Source organism: Sorex fumeus, unplaced genomic scaffold (genome assembly GCF_029834395.1).
Source record: "Sorex fumeus unplaced genomic scaffold, SorFum_2.1 ptg000094l, whole genome shotgun sequence".
Classification (NCBI taxonomy): Eukaryota; Metazoa; Chordata; class Mammalia; order Eulipotyphla; family Soricidae; genus Sorex; species Sorex fumeus.
This window is the reverse complement of record NW_026606151.1, coordinates 21,755,944-21,778,330: the sequence shown is the minus strand read 5'-3', so window position 1 is coordinate 21,778,330 and position 22,387 is coordinate 21,755,944. Positions and strand designations below refer to the sequence as shown.

The 22,387-nt window shown below is 44.7% G+C and overlaps 3 non-coding genes across 3 annotated transcripts; 2 read left to right on the top strand and 1 right to left on the bottom strand.

Annotated features, from left to right (window-relative positions):
- The first annotated feature begins 2,940 nt into the window (after positions 1-2,940).
- Positions 2,941-3,014, top strand: TRNAT-UGU (transfer RNA threonine (anticodon UGU)). The gene has a single exon. It is a non-coding gene; the product is annotated as a tRNA-Thr (tRNA).
- A 3,498-nt stretch (positions 3,015-6,512) lies between these two features.
- On the top strand, positions 6,513-6,585 carry TRNAR-UCG (transfer RNA arginine (anticodon UCG)). The gene has a single exon. It is a non-coding gene; the product is annotated as a tRNA-Arg (tRNA).
- Positions 6,586-18,754: 12,169 nt separating this feature from the next.
- TRNAI-UAU (transfer RNA isoleucine (anticodon UAU)) lies at positions 18,755-18,848 on the bottom strand. The gene is made up of 2 exons: positions 18,811-18,848; positions 18,755-18,790 (listed from the first exon to the last, which is right to left on the bottom strand). It is a non-coding gene; the product is annotated as a tRNA-Ile (tRNA).
- Between the last annotated feature and the right edge of the window lie 3,539 nt (positions 18,849-22,387).

Genomic DNA, 22,387 nt, shown 5'->3' with positions numbered 1-22,387 from the left:
AAGTGCTCTATGAGCCCCATTTGAAGAAAACATCGAGACAGGAACAGCAAATAGTGACACTGAAGAGAAACTTTCTATTACTCCTAAAATACTTAGGTATTTTCTCTACTCCAAAGCACCCCTCCTGAAAACAGATTAAGGTTTTCTCCTTTGTAGTTTGTGACTAAGACTGCACAGACGCCAATAGTTGGAGATCATGTGCTAGACCTTCATCTGCAGAGTGTCTTCTCAATGTGAAACGGAGGGCTATCATTGCACATTAACCTGTGGTCTTTGCTCTGGGGCCACACAATGACAGGAAACATAATGAGATTTAATAAGGACTGTTCAAACTTCCAAAATGTCCAAGTTATCGAAGACTCCCTTATGATCAGAGTCGGAGACTGGGTAAGATTTTGCTGTAGATCAAAGCAGGGGAAGTGCTTCATCATACGTTATTCTCATTTTTTTCATTTCATTTCATCATCCTGTTATTCGCCGATTGCCTCGAGCAGGCCCCAGTAACGTCTCTTTCATCCTAGCCCTGAGATAATATTCAAGGCTCTTTAGAAGAATGAGACCCATCATTGTTACTGGTATTTGGCATATTTGGTACGCCACGGGGAGTTTGCCAGACTCTGCCCTGTGGGCAGGCTACATTCGATAGCCTGCAAGTTTGTCCAAAGTAGGAATGAGACAATAAGATGTCATAAAAAAAAGTTCTAATAAGATGTCCGGGATCTGGATTTTATACTCTCTGAGTCTTGGCCGCTGATGGCCGTTATTCTCATCATGGATAATTTTGGGGGGTGGAATGTCAGAGCACAATTAATGCCATCTTGGATATATTTGCCCCAGAGAAAGGCTAATTACTTCTTTGGTTTGTTTTGGGGGTGAAACTAAGAACCTCACACATTCGAGGCGTGGCCTCTACCTGTGAGCTACATCCCCAATCACCAAATTAATTACTTTAAATATTCACACTCAATTCCTCTTTCTAATTTAGAAGTTATAACCTTGAGTACTGCCTGCTGAAGCAATAGATAGGCCTGGGTGGTGAACAATATCTTTTTTTCCCCTTTCTGATGTCAGGTATTTCTAGGGGAGACTGAGAAAGTCAGAATTCAATAATAAATGTGGAACTCAAGAAAAAATAGAGAGGGTAAGGCAAACGCCCTGCATCACTCCAACCCCTTGTTCTTATTTTTAGTTAACTCAACTCCCCTTCCACACTTTCTTCTACTCCTTTTTTCAAGTACATAACAGCAACAGATTAAATTAACTGAATTTCCACAGTGCTTATACTAGTCCAATTTATCTTTATTAAATTGAAATCCATGTTTTTCAATATTCTTTTTTCTAAAAAAAAATAACAATTATAGCTTAGGTAATGTGGTTACCATAAAGTTAAAGTTTATGGTGCCAGGGACAAAGTTACTGCATCCCACCACAAGTGATCACAACTCTCCACAAGTGTTCACTGTCTTTATGGTACCTCTAGTTCAAGCAAAAAAAGAAAATTTTTAAAAGGAAAAGAAAAACCTAGATTTGCAATGAGAAACAGTTCCAGGTGGTAGTAGTAGTAGTAGTTGTTGTTGCTGTTGTTATTATTTGTGAGTTCAAGAGTGGGTGTGTAACGTGTTCAGTAGCTGAAAGCCATCTCCTGGCCTCCCCAGCAGAGGACCAAAGACAGGGGACCACAGATTGGTGGTCAAAATGGACCATTTAATGCAAAGATGCTAGCATACTTAAAGAACATCTGAGAGGGTTCGAGGTATAGGACTACAAGTAGGTGTGATTGATCATTTACACAGGTGCAATATTTACAGTGTCAAGGAGACACTCTGTCTCTCAGGGACATTTATAATGCTTTTCTCCATCCCTTTAATTGTACATATTAAACGATTAAGTTTACAACTTGCACTTACTTGGATAAGCACAATAAGAGATATAGATTCCAAAACTTTGTTCTCTGAGGGCAAGCAAGTATCTTACCGTAAACACCAGATTAAGTCCTCAGCAGACTGAGCTTGTCCTTCCCCATGCTCCTGTCTCTTAAGTCACAAAGGCTTGCATCAAGACTGTGCTTCTATGCTTTCTAGACTGTCCCCTTTTGATGCTGGAGTAACTTTGCTGCCTCATCCTGGCTCCATCCAAGGTCCACGGGGGCAGGGGGGGACCACCCTTTGTGGGGTGTTAGGAACTACAGCACAGAAGATTGAGTCAAGTAATTATGATGTATGCCCAAGACATATCAGAGTCAATTAACTTGCAAATATTAGGAACATAGCATTAATGGTCTTTCTGTGTTGAAGCAAAGAACATTGTTCTATAGTAAAATATGAAAAGGTTATAGGGGAAATATAAAAGCAAGTAATTCACTACAAAGTCCAGAGTGACCAGAGAGTTTGACTTTTAAGAAACCAATCCTGACTTGTGACAACGAGTGGTAAAGCACAAAAGAAAGGTTAAGGATAAATTCAGGGGATTAAGGGTGTTCATAAGAGCACTTTAAGCTTCTCTGTGGGAAGGCTTCACTGATGAAGCCTAAAACTCTTAGGGTTAATAGCCAACAATTATTATTTATTAGTGCTTACTGTTTCTACCTGGGGTAAGATTAGATTCCCTCATTCCATCAGATATAGTTCATTCACTCCAGTCTGGATAATGAATTTGGGCAGCTTTCGGTAAATTCTAAGGTTCTAATAAAATGTAAGCCACTGATAAAATTAGTGTTTTCTCTCCACATCTGTACTCTCTAGTATGTGGCCTCATTTTAGCTCTTATAAGAGGCAAATCTTAAGTCTTTATTTGGCACTGACACGAGTACATACAAAATAGTTGAATATAAGTTAAATGGGGAAATGAAGTCTCATTTCAAACTAAAATAATAAGAAAAAGAAGAGAAGGAAAATATAATAAGCAAAATAAAGGTTACTTTTTAAGCCACAGCTTCTGTTTGGCTCCATGGCTTAGTTGGTTAAAGCGCCTGTCTTGTAAACAGGAGATCCTGGGTTCGAATCCCAGTGGGGCCTCAAAAACTTCACTTTTCAAGCCTTAACATCACTTTTTCCCTTAAGAGGGCCTGAAGGAATCGACCGTATTTCAACACCAAAATGCCCCTTATTCCCCCCACTCCACCAAGGCAGAGCTCTAAAAAATAAATCTAAACCTCTACCTGTCTCTTCTAATTGCCGAAGGTCTCACAGGCCTTTGTCTGGGCGTTGAGCTCCCTGGACCTTCCAGCGGATGGTCCTGGGAAGGGGCTGGCTGCGAGGAGACGCTCTCCCCTGCCGGAAGGGCAAGTGCGGGCTCTCTCAGTTCCTTCTTACAATTTTACAACCCAAGCAGAGTTTCCATCAACTCATGATCTAACAATAGAGTTTTCTAAGAAGCCGAGTGTCTGGGGGGATAATCCCAGCGTTTTGCATTCACAAGAGAGCGAGGGAGAGAAATCAAGCTGAGTCGTGGGGTTTCTCCACGTTCATTTCAGCATCCAAAGAAAATTTCTCCTGTTCCTTTCTCCTCTGCCTCTTGGTCTTCCTTCCTCCCCCTCCCCCTGTTAAAAAAATCCACTTAAAAACAGCAACAGTTTTTATATGAGTTTATGTGAGTTCTGTGAACAACATGAAGCATTGCCTTTTTGTTTCTTAATATAGGAAAAACTGCAATTTACAGTATTACTCCAGGATGATTTCATTTCAGCACGTTGGAAAATCACATTGTATTGTTTGTAGAGGTACATTATTTGGTAAAGCAGGAAATATAGACAAGAAGGGTATGGATTAGGGGAGCTGTATCTTAATGCCTTATTTCTTAAACAACATATGAATAAAAATAAAAACCGTGAGCTCCTACAACTTAAGCAGCTAAGAATCCCCTGAATGATGCTTTCTCATGGAATCACCGATGCTTTTATCCATTGATATTTTTTCCAGAAGACATCACTTTCTGCAGTAACTCGGCTCTAGTATGAGAAATCAGAACCTGTTGATAGACTTCATGGCTGTCCTTGATTTGTTGTGCTGGCTAACAGCTTTGGACTTGGAGGAGAATAGAACCCTTTATGCAGAACATAATCAAATGGGATTATCCAGAACCAGTTCACAAGGTCTTCTCCTGGAGGTCTGAAGGGAAGGACATCACCTGGACGGTGTGAAAACATGAAGTTCTGCAATCCAACCTGTAAAGTCGATATCACCACTGATGCCAATAATAGTATTTGAAGGAAAAGATACATTTTTTATTAGAAATTATTTTATTGACGGTTCCTGTGCCATGCCAGGTACAAGTATATATATTTACATGTATATGTCTGTATCTATATATGCATGTGTGTATATGTATAATGACTATATTTATAGACATAAATAATGAAGCCAGTATTTTCTGAGAAATGGATCACTAGGAAATTTGGTCATTGTGCAAAGAACACAGAATGTACTTACACAACCCTAGAGGTAAGAAATATCATATATATATTTATTTATACTACTGAAACTGAGATGGGAACTGGTCATACAAAAATGTGTACATCGATAACGCTTTTCCCATGAGTTTTGAGTTGATGCGTTCCCCATGCTGAGTTGGAGAGGGGCCGCCTTCTCACTAAGGTTGCATTAAGAGGCAAGCAGTCAGTCTAACTTCCCCAGCATCTGCCCTTATTTTCGAGTGCGCGTTGGGGACGGTACTGGACAGCCCTGGCGCTTCTTCTACCCTGCGGTTCTCTGATTTCTTAAGGAGAGACACGTTGGCTATTTCTTGCTATGCTTCTCGTACCTAGGAGAGTGTGACACATGTTGTGGGATGAGGAAACTGAAGGCAGCAGAGAAACTTTAGCTGTCAACGTGGCCTGAGAAAGTAAAATTAATCTGGGCCAGAGAGCTAGTACAGTGGTTAGGGCGCTTTCCTTACCTGCTTTGCTCCCCTGCAACCCATAAGATTGATTCCACCAGCCCTGAGCACAGGACCAGGAGTAAGCCCTGAGCACCAGTGGGTGTGTTCCCCACCCACCTCCCCAAGAAACTCATCTTTCCCACCCACTTGTAGTGACGGTGCAGCAGGGTGAAGGGAAGCCCAGTATAAGCATCCAGGAACTTGACAGTGAGCTCAGATTCATGAAAAGCAATTATGGCTGAGAGAGATGGAGAAGGATCTACCTGCAACCGGATCAGCCCCCCCCAAAGGAATTTTCTTTTCTCGCTAAAGATTGGACATTTGGACATAAAGACCAAAATTCTCAGCCATGGACCGAGAAAATATACAACATTCAAATTACTATATAGAAAGGGAGGAAGACCAAAGCTCGAAAATAAAAAGAGATTTTTTTTCATCAGTGACTCCAGACTGAGCCTGGAATGGACCTTTTCATTCAGGCGGCGACTAATCAAAGGAGGACAAAAGCAATCAGGAGTGTTCTTCCTTGAGCAAATCAAGGAACCAGAGGCAAAAAAGACACCCTGCAGGGCATCCAGAAGGAAGATCCATTGAACAAAGAGTTTGGAAATGATCATAAATCGGATGCTTTGACTCTGTGATTTTTTTTTTAATTTTTTAATTTTTTATTAGTGAAAGACCATGATGGACAGTTGTAGATTTACAAATTTTTGTGCTTGGGTTTCGGTTATACAATGATCAAATACCCATCCCAACTCTGTGATTTTAATACAGAAAAATATATCCTCGGGGGTGGGGGGTGGGGGCGGGGGGGGGACCGCAAATAAGTGTTCAAATTAATTAAACAATGAAACAGACCCCCCAAAAAAGCCCTTTTTACAGAGCCCTTTTCACACTCTAATACATCTTCTGAACGGGTCCTTATTTGGGGGTCTACATCGCCACCTATCCCCCATTCCCCGTTGCCATTAACCCTTTCTCCTCCTTTAGGTCTCTGTTAGGCTCCTTGGGTGTCTACTCAAAGCTGGGTTAAGGCTCAAGCCCAGAGGTCACACGCTTGGACCCACGGGGGACAGAGAGCATGACTGATTGCCCCGTTGCTGAACAGATGCAGGATCCAGGAATAAAAGCAGCTTCTGAGGCTGCGATTGGAGAAAAAGGCGGCAGAAAACGAATCCAGCGCAGCCTTCCACCTAGTTCTCTCGGGATTTTTACTAAGATTCCCCCGAATCGGCGGGTCTGTCCTTAAAGCCGGTTTGGGCATCTCCAGGAAGACCCCAGACTCAGTCTTGCTTGCAGGCGGGTCGGGGCACAGAGATGAAGGGGGCTTCTCGCTCACTGCTGGTACATTAACAGGAAAAGAGCGTTTTGCAGCCAAGAGATGCATCACAGCAGCACATCAGCACCACTTGGCTCAGGAAGAAACTGTGGCGTTAAATGCAGGATCTGAGTGTGGAGAAAATCGGAAATCCCCGTTCGCCTTAACCCAGGAGGCGTCAGGTGCTTTTTAACTCTGAATATCAGTGAGCTCCCTAAAGAAGATGCATCAGAGCTGCAGGAAACAGCAAGCATGTAACCTTGGCGACGGGTCCTGGATTCTCGGTATTTGTTGTAATTTCCCGCATACAGAGTCGCGAGACCACGTGGCCTAATGGATAAGGCGTCTGACTTCGGATCAGAAGATTGAGGGTTCGAATCCCTTCGTGGTTGGGTTTCTTTTTCACGCGGCCCGTGGTCTGACATCCCTTCCACGATCCCACGTGGTGAGTGCGATTCCCTAGTCTCTCCCCGGCCGCTTCCCGCAAGGAAATCGGGTTAAAACCCGGAATTCCGTTTCTTCCCCGGCGCCAGCGGCCGGTGAGCGCAGACTTGGATGCGCGCCCCCAGGCGGGGAGGCCGGGTAGGGACCACGGTCCGCAGCGAGGACTCTTGGGCATCCCGTTAGCCTGTCATTTAACCTGCAGTGGGTCATTTAACCGTGATCCTGGGATCTTTGACTGACACCTACACGCGGGCACACACCCCACCCGTTTCCAGCTCCCGCAGTCTGTATCTTTAAGAAAAAAAATTTTTTTTTAAAAATTAAACAGATTTTTTTTGCATGCCTGTATCTTGAGAGATTTGTCATTTGGACATCAGCTTCCGCGTCGCCCTCCTGCGTAAGGACACTTTCACGAAATCCAGTTTCCCCGAGACAAAATCCTCTTTGCTGGTAGGATGTTAGAAATTAGAAATTGCACTCCATATAAAATAACATGAGAGTGCTGACACCCGAGGACAGTAGAGACAGGGCCAGGAATATTGGTCCATGGTTGGCAGCCTGCCTCATGAGCTGGGGGAGAAGGCAGCTGGGATGGAAAAGGGATCATTAAGCCAATGATGGTCGGAGGGCTAGTTCTGGATGGGAGATGTGTGCTGAAAGTCGATAAAGGACCAAACGTGATGGCCTATCAGTATCTCTATGGCAAACCTCAATGTCCAAAAGTAGAGAGGATGGGGGAAATTGTCAGCCATAGAGGCAGGGGGAGGAGTGAGAGGGAGGGTAGGAACTCTGGGGACACTGGTGATGGAGAATGTGCACTGGTGAAGGGATGGGTGTTCGATCATTGTATGACTGAACGCAAAATGAAAGATGATTTAAAAAAAGCGGGGGGGGGGGGGGCTAGAGCAATAGCACAGCGGGGAGGGCGTTTGCCTTGCACACAGCCGACCCGGGGTTCAATTCCCAGCATCCCATGTGGTCCCATGAGCCAGGAGTAACCCTGAACCCCAGCATCCCATGTGGTCCCCTGAGCCAGGAGTAACCCCTGTGCATCTTTGGGTGTGACCCCCCGCCCCCAAAAAGAGAAATAGCATCCCAATGTCAGAGGTGCTAAAACGTGAGACCATGAGTATCTTAGAATCATTATAGCGCAATGCTTGCTCTAGTCCTTAAAACATATCTGCATTTCATTGAAATTCTATCTTTATAAAGTGGTGGTAATAATTAGAATGATATTATCTAGCAATATTGAGAGGTTATTTGTACTTGGAGTTGTTCTAAACACTGCACAGATTCTTACTTGTCACAGGAGTGTCTTGTGAGACCACTTCTATTTTTCTCAGCCCTTATTATTGATGAGAAATTGACATATAGAAAGGTAAGGGATAGCTGGCTTGTGACCGATCAAGTAGGATCCAAACTCATTGAACTAAATGTAAAGGCCAGACTCTTTATATGCAGATAGACTACTCATCATTGTGTTGCAAGTAATAAGAACTTATAAGGAAGTACCAATATTGCTTATAAGTAAGCAGTAATGTTATTTTCTGTTTAAAAAAATGAGCCCCACCATGGTAACTTATAAAGTCAAATCTTCTGATGGCTCTGGATTATGTATATGTAAGTGAATTATTGCTTTTCCCTTTCCTTTATGTCCTTTGCATATTTTGATCTTAGAGCAAGGTCCTTTTTGTATAGACACAGGAAAACAGTTAATGTTATGCTTTTGTAATATGGGAGTTAATTGATTCTGAAAAATGTTTACTCTCGGGCATACATCAAACTTACATGACTTAAAGCTCAGTTGCCCTTAGATTGACCTTAGTTCCTTACACCCCAAAAGATAAGCCCCATTAAGGAAGTTGGGTGGACCTCCAGGCAAGCCACAAGCTGCCCTGGCTTCAGTATGGGACAGTGTAAGGGCCAAGAGAAATACAAGTTAAGAACACAATCATGGAACAAACTCTGTCATGACCCAAAAAGAAACAACTGAATAGGGACCCTGTTGGAGTTAGGAAAAACTAACCTGGCCTGAGGACTGCAGTCTGGGAAATACAGCGAGATGTCCCCAGGAGAAGCAAATTCTTTACCTTGAGTCAGAGAGACTATTTAAGCCTAATCTAGGGTTTGGATAAAAGTCTATATCTCTTACTGTGTTTATAAAAAATGACTAAAAATGTTATGAAGAAGTAAATTTAAGATAGTTGTTTAAATGAATTATCAGTATAGGAAAGGAGAAAGCAATATGCCCCTCGATGGTTGTCATCCATGGGTGGATCTCCTAAAAGAATTTCCCCAGAAGGAAGAGCTTTACATCTGTTCATTATTTATGTTAATGTTCAACCACACCTGTGTGTCACTGCTGCCCCTGAATACTTCACAATTTCTCTAGAATAATACTGATTGACCTGAATAATGTCACCACTGGTTATCAACGGCTTGTGGACCGTTCCTTCATTCATCAGCCAGGGGGGTGGTCATTGACCCTGAAAGCACTAGGGAACCCCAATCACCGAGGGATGATGACCCAAATAACTGATGCCTGAACAGGGGCGCTGGTAATCAGACAATATACTTTTTGTTGTTCTTTTTGTTGTTTGTCGAGAACTTAGAGATTCTCCTGGCTCTGCACTCAGGAGAGCATATGGAGTGCTAGGGATTAAACCTGGACCAGCCACATGCAAGATAAGTACCTTACCCACTGTACCATCTCTCTGGCTCCAATCGATATACTTTAAATTCCCAGACATGAATTTTGTTATTTGGAATTAGCAATGACAATTTCAATATCCTCTGCCTCAAGAAACTTCATTTTAATGATGTCAATAACCAGAAGAACTCCTGATTTTAAAGAAATGATTCTCCTGTGATTCTCCATGACGTGTGTGTGTGTGTGTGTGTGTGTGTGTGTGTGTGTGTAAGATGTTCACAGCAGAAAGGAAAGAAGAGGTAAGCAGGAAAATGGTGAAATATAATCTCTGACAAAAGAAAGATTTATTATCAAATATCCATTTTGTTTTGTCTATTCCTAAAAGGAAAAGAATCTTTAGAATGGGGAAAAAAAGAAGATTAAACAGAAATATGAGACTAAAACTCTCAGAGGATAAGGGGTGTTTTCACCTGCTTACGCTATTTAAGGTCACACACCATAGAAATAGCATGTTGGGATATGAAAAGCCAACTCTAATCTGTTACTAAGTCTGTGAATTTATAAAGTCTATAAATTTATAGACACATATAAGAATGCCCTGAATTTAAAAAGGGGCTAAAGGATATGATATAGACTGACACGAAAACTCAGTTCTGTAGACCAGTTATCAGGTTCTGCTGCTTTCTGTTTGGTCTGGAAGTTCTTAGAGTGTTTTTATTTGTTTTTACTTTGCAGTGCTGGGGATCAATTGTGGGCGCCTTATATTTAAGGGATGTCTCCGGGGTCCCTCTCAGTGATGTTCAGGGGACCAAAGCTGGAGCACCTGCATGCAGTGCTCAGCAGCGCCAGAAGTCTAACCCAGGGTTCCTGCAATGCGTCCCAGTCCATTGAACTCTGCCCCTAGCCTTCACTGTTGCTTTCCGTAATGCAACCCAGTCCCCATGATTTCTGTCATCTGTTTTCATCTGTTTGACATCATTTAAGGAGTTGGTAACACCTTGAAGTGGCTTAACATGCTTTCTTAAGAGAAAGTTTGCAATCTGATATTTCTGTCTCTGCAATTTCCCACACAAGATCTAATGGCATTGATTATCAGCGATATTAAGTGACAGAGAAGGGTTTTTTTTGTCTCACTGAGTCCAAAGTTTAAGTCTTTACTTAATTGTTTTTAAAAGTATTTGTATTACTGCTTTTTTTTTTTTTCTAAAGAAGAGATTTAAACATTTATTAAAAAATGCTCCTCGGGGGTATGGTGCCGCCAGCAGGTCAATCTGTACCTGTGAGGCGAGTGCATCAGCAGCCTCATGGCGCCTTCAGACTTCCAGATACCCCAAAATTGCTGCTGTGCCTTTGGCCAGACCCCAAAAACTTGGGGCAAAGTTTACCAAGAAAGTAAACGGCCAAAAGTTAGGTATGTGGGAAACACACCCACAAACCACCTCCGACTCTGCTATATAACTGGAGGCAAGGCCTCTTTGGTTCCTGATTGAACTGCTTAATGGACATGATCCCAGAGACTCAGAAACGAATCTCAGAACCCAGTGGCTTTAGGTAGAAATGCGTCTAGTCTCTGCAGTAGGCTCCCGGCGCTGGGCCAACCCAGGTGGGAATAGGTTTCGTGCCTTGGCCTGTTCCCCCTGGCAGCGCAGTGGCTGCCATCCGTCTGAGGCCACTGGATAGTCACATTTGGGCCCCCAGTGACGAGACACACAGGGCCTCACGGGATGAGGGTGGAGCTGGGCTTGTCCTCCCCACCCCAACGAGACCCCAAGTCATTGCCCACGAACGGCCTCTCTGGCTCCTGATCAAGCTGCTTAACGGCCATGATCCCAGAGACTCAGAAACAAATCTCAAAACCCAGTGGCGTTTGGCAGAAATGCATCTGGACTCCACAGTACGTTACTGTCGCTGGGCCACCCCTGGGAGGAAAGGGTGATGTCCCTCCGCCTGCTCCCTCTTGGCGACTTGGTAGCTGTCATCCTCCACAGGCCATTGGACAGTTAGGCTTGGGCCCGCAATGACGAAACTTGTTGGGTCTCACGGGATGGGGGGGGAGGTGGAGCCAGGCCTGTCCTCCCCACCCTAACGAGACCCCAAATCATTGCCCACGAACGGCCTCTCTGGCTCCTGATCAAGCTGCTCAACGGCCATGATCCCAGAGACTCAGAAACAAATCTCAAAACCCAGCGGCTTTTGTCAGAAATGTGTCCGGACCCCGCAGTAGGTTACTGTCACCGGGCCACCCCAGGGGGGAATGGGTGCTGTCCCTCCGCCTGCTCCCTCTTGGCGACTTGGTGGCTGTCATCCTCCAGAGGCCATTGGACAGTCAGGCTTGGGCCCACAGTGACAAAACTTGTTGGGTCTTACGGGATGGGGGGGGGAGGTGGAGCCGGGCCTGTCTTCCCCACCCCAATGAGACCCCAAGTCATCGCCCACGAACGGCCTCTTTGGCTCCTCATCAAGCTGCTCAACGGCCATGATCCCAGAGACTCAGGAGCAGATCTCTAAACCCAGTGGCTTTTGGCAGAAATCCCTCCAGATTTAAGTGTTAAAATTTCAGAATTTCAAAACCACATGGCCCTACTGCAGCCACACGACATCATATGTTATTCATAACCAGCAATAGAACACAAATTGTCTATTATTGCCTTTTCAGCAGATCTGAGTGTTGGGGTAAAATCTTAAATAATGGTGGGTCTGGTGTCAAAATAGTGAATGTGATCAAAGTAGAGAGAGAGTAATGTAGAAATCATCTGCCCCACAGGTAGGGGGAGGGTGTGGGATGGGGGTATACTGGGATTTTTGGTGGTGGAGAATGGGCACTGGTGAAGGTACGGGTGTTTCATTGTATGACTGAGACTTAGACCCAAAAGCTTTGTAACTGCTCTCACGGTGATTCAATAAATAAACTTATAAAAAAATGGAAAAAGAAAAAAAAAGTAAAGTGGAGTTCATGCACAATTCAATCAGCTAATCAGTGGCTGAATAAATAGCAGTACTACTACAAAAAACGAAAAAAAAAATGCTCCTGCCCCCGCGCCTGGCTGTCCTCACTGGGGCCCTTTGGAGGGGGGAGGGTTGAGTTTCTCTCCCCCCCCCCCCCCGCCCCGCCCCGAGCAGAGCCCCAGCAGCTGAGGACCTCCGGAGCCAGCCACGGCCATGCTGGGACCACTCTACACGTCCGGACGGGTTTCATGCATAAAAGAACTGGCAGAGGAACCCAGGCATGTGGGTTCCTGGGGCTGAGGTCTCCAAGCCTACTCGGATTGGGACTGGGCCTTTGAGGTCTCCAAACCTACTTGGATTGGGACTGGGCCTTCTCCACCCAGACCCCCCCATCTTCCAGTAGGTAGGCGTCACACCCACCAGCTGCCACCAGCTCCAGGTTGGTCCCATCAATGGCCAAGATGCAGAGACTATAAAACCCAGCTCCCGGAAGCCCGCATGGCCTCATTCACAGCTGTGCGACATCTTATTTTTACCTTTGGAGAACCTGGCAGGCACCAAAAGTATCCTGCCCGCACAGCAGAGTCTGGCAAACTTCCGTGTCATACTCAATCTGCCAAATACCAGTAACAACATGGGTATCATTCTCCTAATCCTGAAAGAGCACTGAAATGGCTCTTTTAAAATCTCAGGGCTAGGAAGAAGGAGACGTTACTGGTGCCTGCTCGAGGAAATTGACGAACAACAGGATGATCGTGATCGTGATTAAAAAAAAAAACACTAGAAAATAATTTCTGTGGATTTTCTTGGAGGAATAAAACGTCCTTGGGACTTACTTATTTTTATTTAGGTGCTTGGGGCCCACACCGAGCGGCACTCAGGACTTACTCCCGGGTCGCTCAGGCATCAAACTAGAGGCAGCTGTGTGCAAGGAAGCTCCTGTACTGTCACTTTGGTTACTATTTTCTTGAACCTGTTTTGTCTTTTAAAAAAAGACACAATAATAAACTTCTGAAAAGGTTCATATAAATTCAGAGTCCATTATATAGAAAAATATGAGTTAAGACTTCAGTGTAAAAGACAATAGATAAAAAAAAATTTTAGAAAATTCTAAGAAAGAATGTGTTTGTGATCCTATAGTAGGGAAGAATTTCACAATTAACCACACCATATTGGGCTGGAATGATAGTATAGTGGGTAGGGCGCTTGCCTTACACAAAGCTGATCTAAATTTGATCCCTGGCACTCTATGTGGTCCCAGAAACTCCTCCTGGAGAGATTCCTGAACCCGGGACAAAGAGTAAGTCTTGAGCACTATTGGGTGTGGCACAAAAACAACAAAAATTTTATTGAAATAAGCAATATAAAGTGAATTTGTTATATATACCAAAGGGGGAATTTGTAATTGGGAGGGAAACTGGGGGTATCGGTGGAGGGAAAGTCACATTGATGGTGTTGGAAAACTAAACGCTTGAAACAACTGTATAATAAACAACTTTGTAAATCACTGTGTGTCTGAGGTGTTCCTGATTGGGTGCCAGTTGTCTGAGACCAGGGTCTCCTGGCCCATTAGGGGTGATGGCTGTCCCCCTGACGGATGAACGAAGGAACAGGTCCACAGTCCACAAGGTGTGAGCAGTGGTGACTATATTCAAATAAATCAGGGTTATCATGGAGAAATCGTGAAAGGTTGGGATACAGCAGTTGCACGTAGGTGTGAATGAACATTAACATACATATGAGCAGATGTAGAGCACTTATTTTCAGGGAAACTCTTTTAGGAGATCCATCCAAGGCTGGCATACCATCTAGGGGCATATTGCTTTCTCCTTTTCTTTACTGGTAATCCATTTAAACAATCATATTGAATTTACTTCTTAATACTATTTCTAGTCGTTTTGTATATAGTAAGAGATATAGATTTCTATATATACCTTAGATTAAGCTTAAAAATGGTTTCTTTGGACTCATGGTAAAGGATGGCTTCTTCTGGGGACAGCTTGCTATATTTCCAAGACTGCAGTCCTCAGGCCTGGTTAGTTTTTCCTAACTCCAATAGGGTTCTTATTCAGTTGCTTCTTTTTGGGTCATGACAGAGTTTGTTCCATGACTGCTTTTATTTCTTATGACCCTTAGACGGTCTCAAGTCAAAGCCAGGATAGCTTACAGTTTGACCCAGGCCCATCCAAGTCCCTCAGTGGGACTCACCTTTTGGGGTGTAAGAAACTAAGGTCAATCTAAGGGCAACTGAGGCTTAACTCAAGTAAATATGACAAATCCTCAGGAGTAAATATTTCAGAGGCAATTAAATCTCATATTACAAAAACATCGCATTGTCTTCCTGTGCCTACACACACAAAAAAACACTGTTCTAAAATAAGCTATGCAAAGGCTATAAAGGAAAGAGAAAGGCAATATTTCACTTACACATAAAAAAAAATCAAGAGCCTTCAGAAGATTTGACTTTGCAAATTACCGTGTCTGATTTGGAGATATCTGTGGCTAACAGACAGAGGGAGTAGGACACAAAGGAGAAGATAAAGATAAACACGGAAGATTAGGAGTTCCCTGATGGAATTTGGTGTACCCCCAGGAGCACTGTAGTGGGAGTAACTCAAATAAAAGATGCACCCTGTGGAAGGAAAAAGAACAGCACAATGCTAATTCTAAGATGCTTGGAACTATATAATCCAATAAAGGTGTTTTTAATAAAAATTAGTAAAAAATAAGTATAACAAGCTAGCAATAAAGGAAAAGGTTGACAAATTTGCTTTTGGTTTTGGTTTTACTCCTGGTTCTGTGCTCAGAGATCATGCTTAGTGATGCTCAGGAATTGGACTAGGATCGTCTTAAATGCAAGGAAAGCATCTTAAATCCTGTCGATCTCTTGGGTCCTAAATTTAAACTTTGTAATTAACTACCAGCATATAACACAAGGAGAAAAAAATTGGCTTTCATCATAGTTTTGACTGTGAGGTTTCTTCACAGCTGCCTTTTTCGAGGTTGAGATGGTTGCTTTCTAATCTTTGTTTCTTGGAGATTTTAGTAGGAAAGCATGTTGGATTTTAGTAGGAGAGCATGTTGGAATACTTACCCTGCAGCTACTGAGATCCTTACATAACTTTAGTTTGTGTATTGTTGTTTAATAGTATCGGTGTGGTACATTAAGTTTATTGATTTTGGTGGTGTTAAACCAGCCATGCATTCCAGGGATAATTTCCACTTGGTCTTTTTTTTTTTTTTTCCTATGTAGGAGTACTGCTATTTATTCAGCCACTGATTAGGCTGATTGAATTGTGCATGAACTCCACCTTACCTTTTCCCCCCCATTTTTTATAATTTTATTTATTGAATCACCATGAGAGCAGTTACAAAGCTTTCAGGTTTAAGTCATAGTCATACAATGAAACACCCGTACATTCACCAGTGCCCATTATCCAACACCAAAATCCCCAGTATAGAAAGGGTGTTGCCCCAGTCGCCTTCTCCTCTCTGGAAAGAAAGATGGCAGCCGCAGGGGAGCCTTGTGGACAGCAGGTATAAGCTGGGGGAGTAGGGGGGACTAAAACCTCATGGGAAGGGGGGCGTTTCGGTCTGCCCTTCACGCCCTACCGAGGTCACCAGTTGCTCCCCATGAGTGGCTCTCCAGCACGGCCACAGCCCCAGAAGCACAAGGACTTAATGCAGAACCCAGCAGCTTGGAGCAGAAAAGTGAAAGGACTATCCGTTAATCCAGGCCATCATGTCTGCCCGGAGGGGAAAGGGTGTTGGTCCCTTCTGCCCTCCTCCCTCTGGAAAGAAAGATGGCGGCCACATGGGAGCCTTGTGGACAGCAGGTATGAGCCGGGGATGTGGGGGCGACTAAAACCTCATGGGAAGGGGGGCGTTCCGGTCCGTCCTTCACGCCCTACCGAGGTCACCAGTTGCCCCCCGCGAGCGGCTCTCCAGCATGGCCACGGCCCCAGAAGCACAAGGACTTAATGCAGAACCCGGCAGCTTGGAGCAGAAAAGTGAACGGACTATGCGTTAATCCAGGCCATCAGGTCTGTCCGGAGGGGAAAGGGTGTTGCCCCAGTCACCTTCTCCTCTCTGGAAAGAAAGATGGCGGCCGCATGGGAGCCTTGGGGACAGCAGGTATGAGCCGGGGGAGTGGGCGCGACTAAAACCTCATGGGAAGGGGGGCGTTTCGGTCCGCCCTTCACGCCCTACGGAGGCCACCAGTTGCCCCCCACTAGCGGCTCTCCAGCACGGCCACGACTCCAGAGCACAGAAACCAATTTCTTAACTATCTGACTTTCAGTAGAAATACTTCCAGGGTCAATAAGTAAAATAGCAGAAATCCAAAACCAACATTTAATCTTGAACCCAGCTGTAGAAAGCAAATCACTTCACAATGCTTTTTCAGCATGTCTGATTGGGGGGGGGGGTAAACTCTAAATAATAGTGGTGAATCTTTTATTGAAACAATGAATCTAATCAAAGCAGATAGAGTATTAACTAGAATTCATCTGCCCCACAGGGACTGGGAGGGGTGGGGGGTGGGGTTTTATTGGGGTTCTTCATGGTAAAAAATAAGTATTGGTAAAGGGAAATGTGTTTGATATTTGCATGACTGAGACCTAAACCTGAAAGCTTTGTAACCTTTCCCACGGTGATTCAATAAATAAATAAATAAATAAATAAATAAAAATCCCCAGTATACCCCCCATTCCACACCCTCCCCCTACCTGTGAGGCAGATGATTTCCAAATTACTCTCTCTATATTTTGATTACATTCAACATTTTGACACCACACCCACCATTATTATTTGGGATTTTACCCCAAAACGCAGTTCTGCCCCAAAGGCAACAGTAGACAATTTGTTTTCTATTGTTTGTCATGAATAACATGGATGTCACATGGCTGCAGTAGTGGCCACGTGATTTCAAAATTTTGAAATTTTAACAATTAAATCTGGAGGGATTTTTTGCCCAAACCTGCTGGGTTCCGAGATTTGTTCCTGAGTCTCTGGGATCATGGCCATTAAGCAGCTTGATCAGGAGCCAGAGAGGCCATTCGTGGGCAGTGACTCGGGGTCTCTTTGGGACGGAGAGGAAAGGGCCGGCTCCACCCCATCCCATGAGGCCCTGTGTGTCTTGTCACTGCAGGCCCAAACCTGACTGTCCAGTGGCCTCTGGAGGATGACAGCCACCGGGCCGCCAGGGGGAACGGGCCAAGCCACGAAACCTATTCCCACCTGGGATGGCCCAGTGCTGGTAGCCTACTGCAGGGACCGGATGCATTTCTGCCAAAAGCCATTGGGTTTCGAGATTTGTTTCTGAATCTCTGGGATCATGGCCGTTAAGTAGTTCAATCAGGAACCAGAGAGGCCATGCCTCCCATTATATAGCTGAGCCGGAGGTGGTTTGTGGGTATGGCTCCCACATACCTAACTTTTGGCCATTTACTTTCTTGGTAAACTTTACCCCAAGTTTTTGGGGTCTGGCCAAAGGCACAGCAGCAATTTTGGGGTATCTGGAAGTCTGAAGGTGCCATCATGCTGCTGATGCACTCGCCTCACAGGTACAGATTGACCTGCTGGCAGCACCATACCCTGGCACTTGGTCTTGATATATTCTTTTTTAGATGTTGCTGGGTTTTGTTTAATAATATTTTGTTGAGGATGTTTGCATCCGTCTAGGAGACTGGATGGCATTTCATGTGCTGGGCCCTGGGTTAGAGAAGACAGAAGGAAGGTTGTAGCAAAAGGTGGGTTGATCTGTCTGCTGTGCCTCGTAGTAAGTAAACTATTCAGTATCACTTCTTTACCACATGTTAATGAAAGCCATTCTGTGAGCCTTGTTTTGAAACCTTTTACATGGTGGGCAGCTGTTGTCCCGCTATTTCTCAAGCTAGAACTTCATGCCTGTGTGTCCAGAATGAATGTCTCTCATAACCTTTAAAATCCAGAGGATGAGATGACACACTAACTTCCACACACTGATTTCGGGATGGACTGGGAGACTGTAGCAAGTTAGTTTGTTTCCTGGAACTGAACCCCGATGTCTCGGTGGTCAGTTCTGAGCATCACGATGTTCTAAGATAGGAAAGCCAGAGAGAAAAACTGAAGTAAGGAAAGGAGTTCAAGGCACTGGGGATTTCCAACCAACGTAGTTCTAAAAACCAAGACCATCTGCATTTCCAGAATCTATACTTCATAGTTTTTTTTTGTTATTGTTATTTGTTTGTTTGTTTTTTAAGTTGACATAGGATTTTTTTATGTTTGAACTCTGGATCTGAAACTGGTCTCTTACTGAACCGAACATGCAAAACTATCAAACACTGGTGGGGGCCGGTTGAAAGAAGGCAGGCCTGGGATGCTTGGTCAGTCCTTCTTGGACATGAGCACGATTTAGCCTGAAGACAAATACAAATCACAAGCTCTAAGATATAAAAATAACCCCAATTTAACCTCCTAGAAAGATTATAACCGCATCTAGCTTGGAATTAGGATTGGCAGGCATGGAAGGGAGTAAAAACTGCTCCAGGTGAGGCTCGAACTCACAACCTCGGCATGGCTCACAAGCGTACTGTCTTATAAGTACCGCGCGCTAACCGATTGCGCCACTGGAGCCACACCGGATGTGGTCGCCGGAATGTGGAAGTGAAGATACTTTTATAGGGGCAGCCTGCAGCTATTTCCGGTCATGGTCATCACTTCCGAGGGACGGACGGCACCCGCCAATGTGGGGCGTCCCCCCACGGCGTTGCATGCAGCAGCCGGGGGATCCCAGGATCAGCCGGTGCTGAGCCACACGGCGGAGAGATGCTGGGGGTAGCGGGATGGGGCACTGGGGACCCCCGTCCTCGGTCACTTGCCTTCCTTGGGCAGGACCCTGCGATGACCGCATGCAAAACCCATCACCGCCACACTCGGGTGGGCGTTCGGCTCCCGAGGGTGGATTCGGTCCCCAAGAAACCGTGCAAGCTCCTGGCCCCGGATTCCCGCGCGCTCTGCAGCCTGGACCCTGCAGCATCTTCCATCCGCTCCTCTCTCCCCTGCGCAACGCTTTGGAGTTGCTTCCTCCGTTTCTGCTCTTGGGGACAAAGACACTTTGTCTCTGCAGGATTTGGCCTTTCCCAGGCACACCCCAGCAAAGCGGAGACAAGTCTGAAGACAGTATTAGATGAAACCATCCACCTTGATCTTCCTGTGCTTGGCTCCAAGCTAAACGTTTTTAAGAACTTGCCCTTTTTAATTTCTTCGCTCCTGTAATGAAGTGTACTGATGGGTACCAGAATATGAGAACTTGAGGGGCTTTGGAGATTTGACTTGAAGATTCCTTTTAGATGTGCTTTTAATTCAGAGTCAGGAATATTCTTATTCCTGATCTTCATAGCTGCTCCAATTTCATTTCAGTCTGTACGATATTGTCTCAAATGCCTCGACTTCTATTATGAAAATTCTACAGCCCAGGGTCTACATAACCAAGTAAGCAGCACAAGGTCATATAAAATCCTTATCAGTTCTCAGAAATATCAAGATATCCAGAAGGAGATTCAGTCAACTTCACAGAGAAGGAGAAAGACCTTATCAGAGTTTCCTTCTAGAATACATTATAAGCTTACAGTTGACTCTTGAAAAACTTGATAATTGAGCAGCTGTAGGGGTTCCAATCAGACATCCCCCACCAGCTGAAATCTGCATTTAACTTTTGATTTCCTCAAAACTGAATCTCTGGTATTCCATGGGGGTGTTGGTTTCAGGAAGCCCAGTAGATATCAAAATCTTCAGTTCCCTCTGGTGAGTACTCTGCATCTGGGGTGGATTCTACATTCTCAGATTAAAATCATTCATAGGCAGTTGACTCCCTGAATGTAGATCCTCATTTAGAAAAAAAAAATCCATTTAAGTGAGTCACAACAGTTCAAAGCCAGGTTGTTCAGGAGCAACTGTAATGCTGACCCATCCATAAGGTACATCTTGTTACCCACAGATTTTTTTTTTTTTTTTTTTTTGCTTTTCAGGTCACACCCGGCAATGCACAGGGGTTACTCCTGGCTCTGCAAACAGGAATTACTCCTGGTGGTGCTCAGGGGACCATATGGGATGCTGGGAAATCAAGCCCCGTTGGCCTTGTGCAAAGCAAACGCCCTACTTGCTGTGCTATCACTCCAGCCCTTACTCACAGATTTTCAATGAGAAAAATGACAGCGAGAAGCTGACAGTGGCTAGGTGTGTGTCCCCAAGTCACTCACATTTTTTATCTTTCAGAGGTCTGGCAAGGAAAGAGCTTTCACAGACCGGAAAGTTGGCGGTCTTTGTCAGATTGACAAAACATTTGGTAAAACTGTTGCCCCATGAGCTCTACTACTAAAAGAAGGACAGATGTTAGTGGGGGTTGGCTGTTGGCATCGTTTTGAAATTACAAGCAAGGGATGGACGTGGGCTCTGATGAGACAATGAACAAAGGGATTATTTGAAAATATTTGCCTGAGTTGAAGAAGCTTGGGTTGTTTTCCCTTCTCACTCCTCCGTCTCGCTCCCTCTCCCATCGTTGACTGGATCTCCTAGCTCGTTCTTTCCTAATTTTTTAATTTTTTAATTTTTTGCTTTTTGCGTCATACCCGTTGATGCACAGGGGTTACTCCTGGCTCTGCACTCAGGAATTACTCCTGGCTGTGCTCAGGGGACCATATGGGATGCTGGGAATGGAAGCCGGGTTGACCGCGTGCAAGGCAAACGCCCTATCTGCTGTACTATCACTCTAGTCCCTCCTAATTTTTTTTTTAATTTTATTTTAATGAATCACTGTGAGATACAGTTACAGACTTAAAAATTTTCGTGATTACATTTCAATCAAACAATGTTCGAGTACCCATTCCTCCACCAGTGCCTACCCTCCACCACCAATATTCCCAGGGTCCCTCCCGTTACCCCCACCCCTTCCCACCCCCTGCCTCTGTGGCAGACACATTCCCTCTTATTCTCTCTCTCTCCGTTTGGGTGTTATGGTTTGCAATATAGGCACTAAGCAGCCAACATGTTTGGTCCATAGTCTACTTTCAGCACGCATCTCCCATCCCAAGTGAGCCCTCCAATCATCATTTACTTAGTGGATTCTTCTCCGTCCCAGCACAGGAGATCGGCTTCCAAGCTGTGGGGCGATCTTCCTGGCTCTTATCTCTACAGTCCTTAGGTGTTATTCTCCGATATCTTTTCCAATTCTTGTGTGTTTGAAATGGTAAATTCTTCCTCTCTAGTTGGAAGTTTCTTTCCCACCAGCTCTGCCTCATCCCGGGTCCCACAAAGAGCTGCCCCCCTCCTTAAGACTGAAGACTGAAAGAGCTTTCATTCTTGCTGCTGGAGTAGAACAGACTTGTTATTCCTGGCTTCTGATCTCTTCTCAGCGACCTCTAATCTAGGGGGCCGAACCCAAGATAGCGTTCTCTGAGCCAGCCACAAAGCTCCCCAAACGGCAGCGGCAGCGGGAGCAGCGCAGGTTCCTTGTGTTAGTTCCTCCTTGGCCCCTGGCTGTCACAGTTCCAAGGATGGCGGAGACGAAAATACCAAGCCTCAAACATATTATTAGGCTTCAGTTCCGTCTTCCTTTCCAGGCTTCCTGAATTTGGACAGAATTGGCCATCTCTGCCTGTGGCTTTCATTTGTCGAAGTGGAAGAACAATCTGGACTTCATAGAGCCCATCAAAAAGGGGAAATAATTCATTTAAATGTTTATACTGGACTTGGCCTAAGGCATTGTTAATTCAACAATATAGAAAATAACTGATTCCTTTCCATTCATATGTTTAGTGAGAGCAGCTAGGGTCCGAGTGATAGTGGGTAGAGGTCTTGCCTTGCATGGAGCTGACCGGAGCTTGGTGCAACATAGGGTCTCTGAGCCCTGCCAGGAGTCATCCTTGAGCACTGCCCTGTGTGACTCAAAAACAAACATAAAAGAATTATGAGCTGTTCTACATTCCTTGCCTTCTCATTATCTCTTTCCTCATCACACACCCAGTAACATTCTTGAGATAAATTCTTCTGCAATTGTTGTATCAAGGGGCCTAAAACCTCTGCCTTTCCCATCATTTCCCTGGAAGCAGGAAGTCTGAATATAAAGGAAGGTTCTAGAGCTCACGGTCATGAGGGACTGAGGGTGTGTCTCTCAT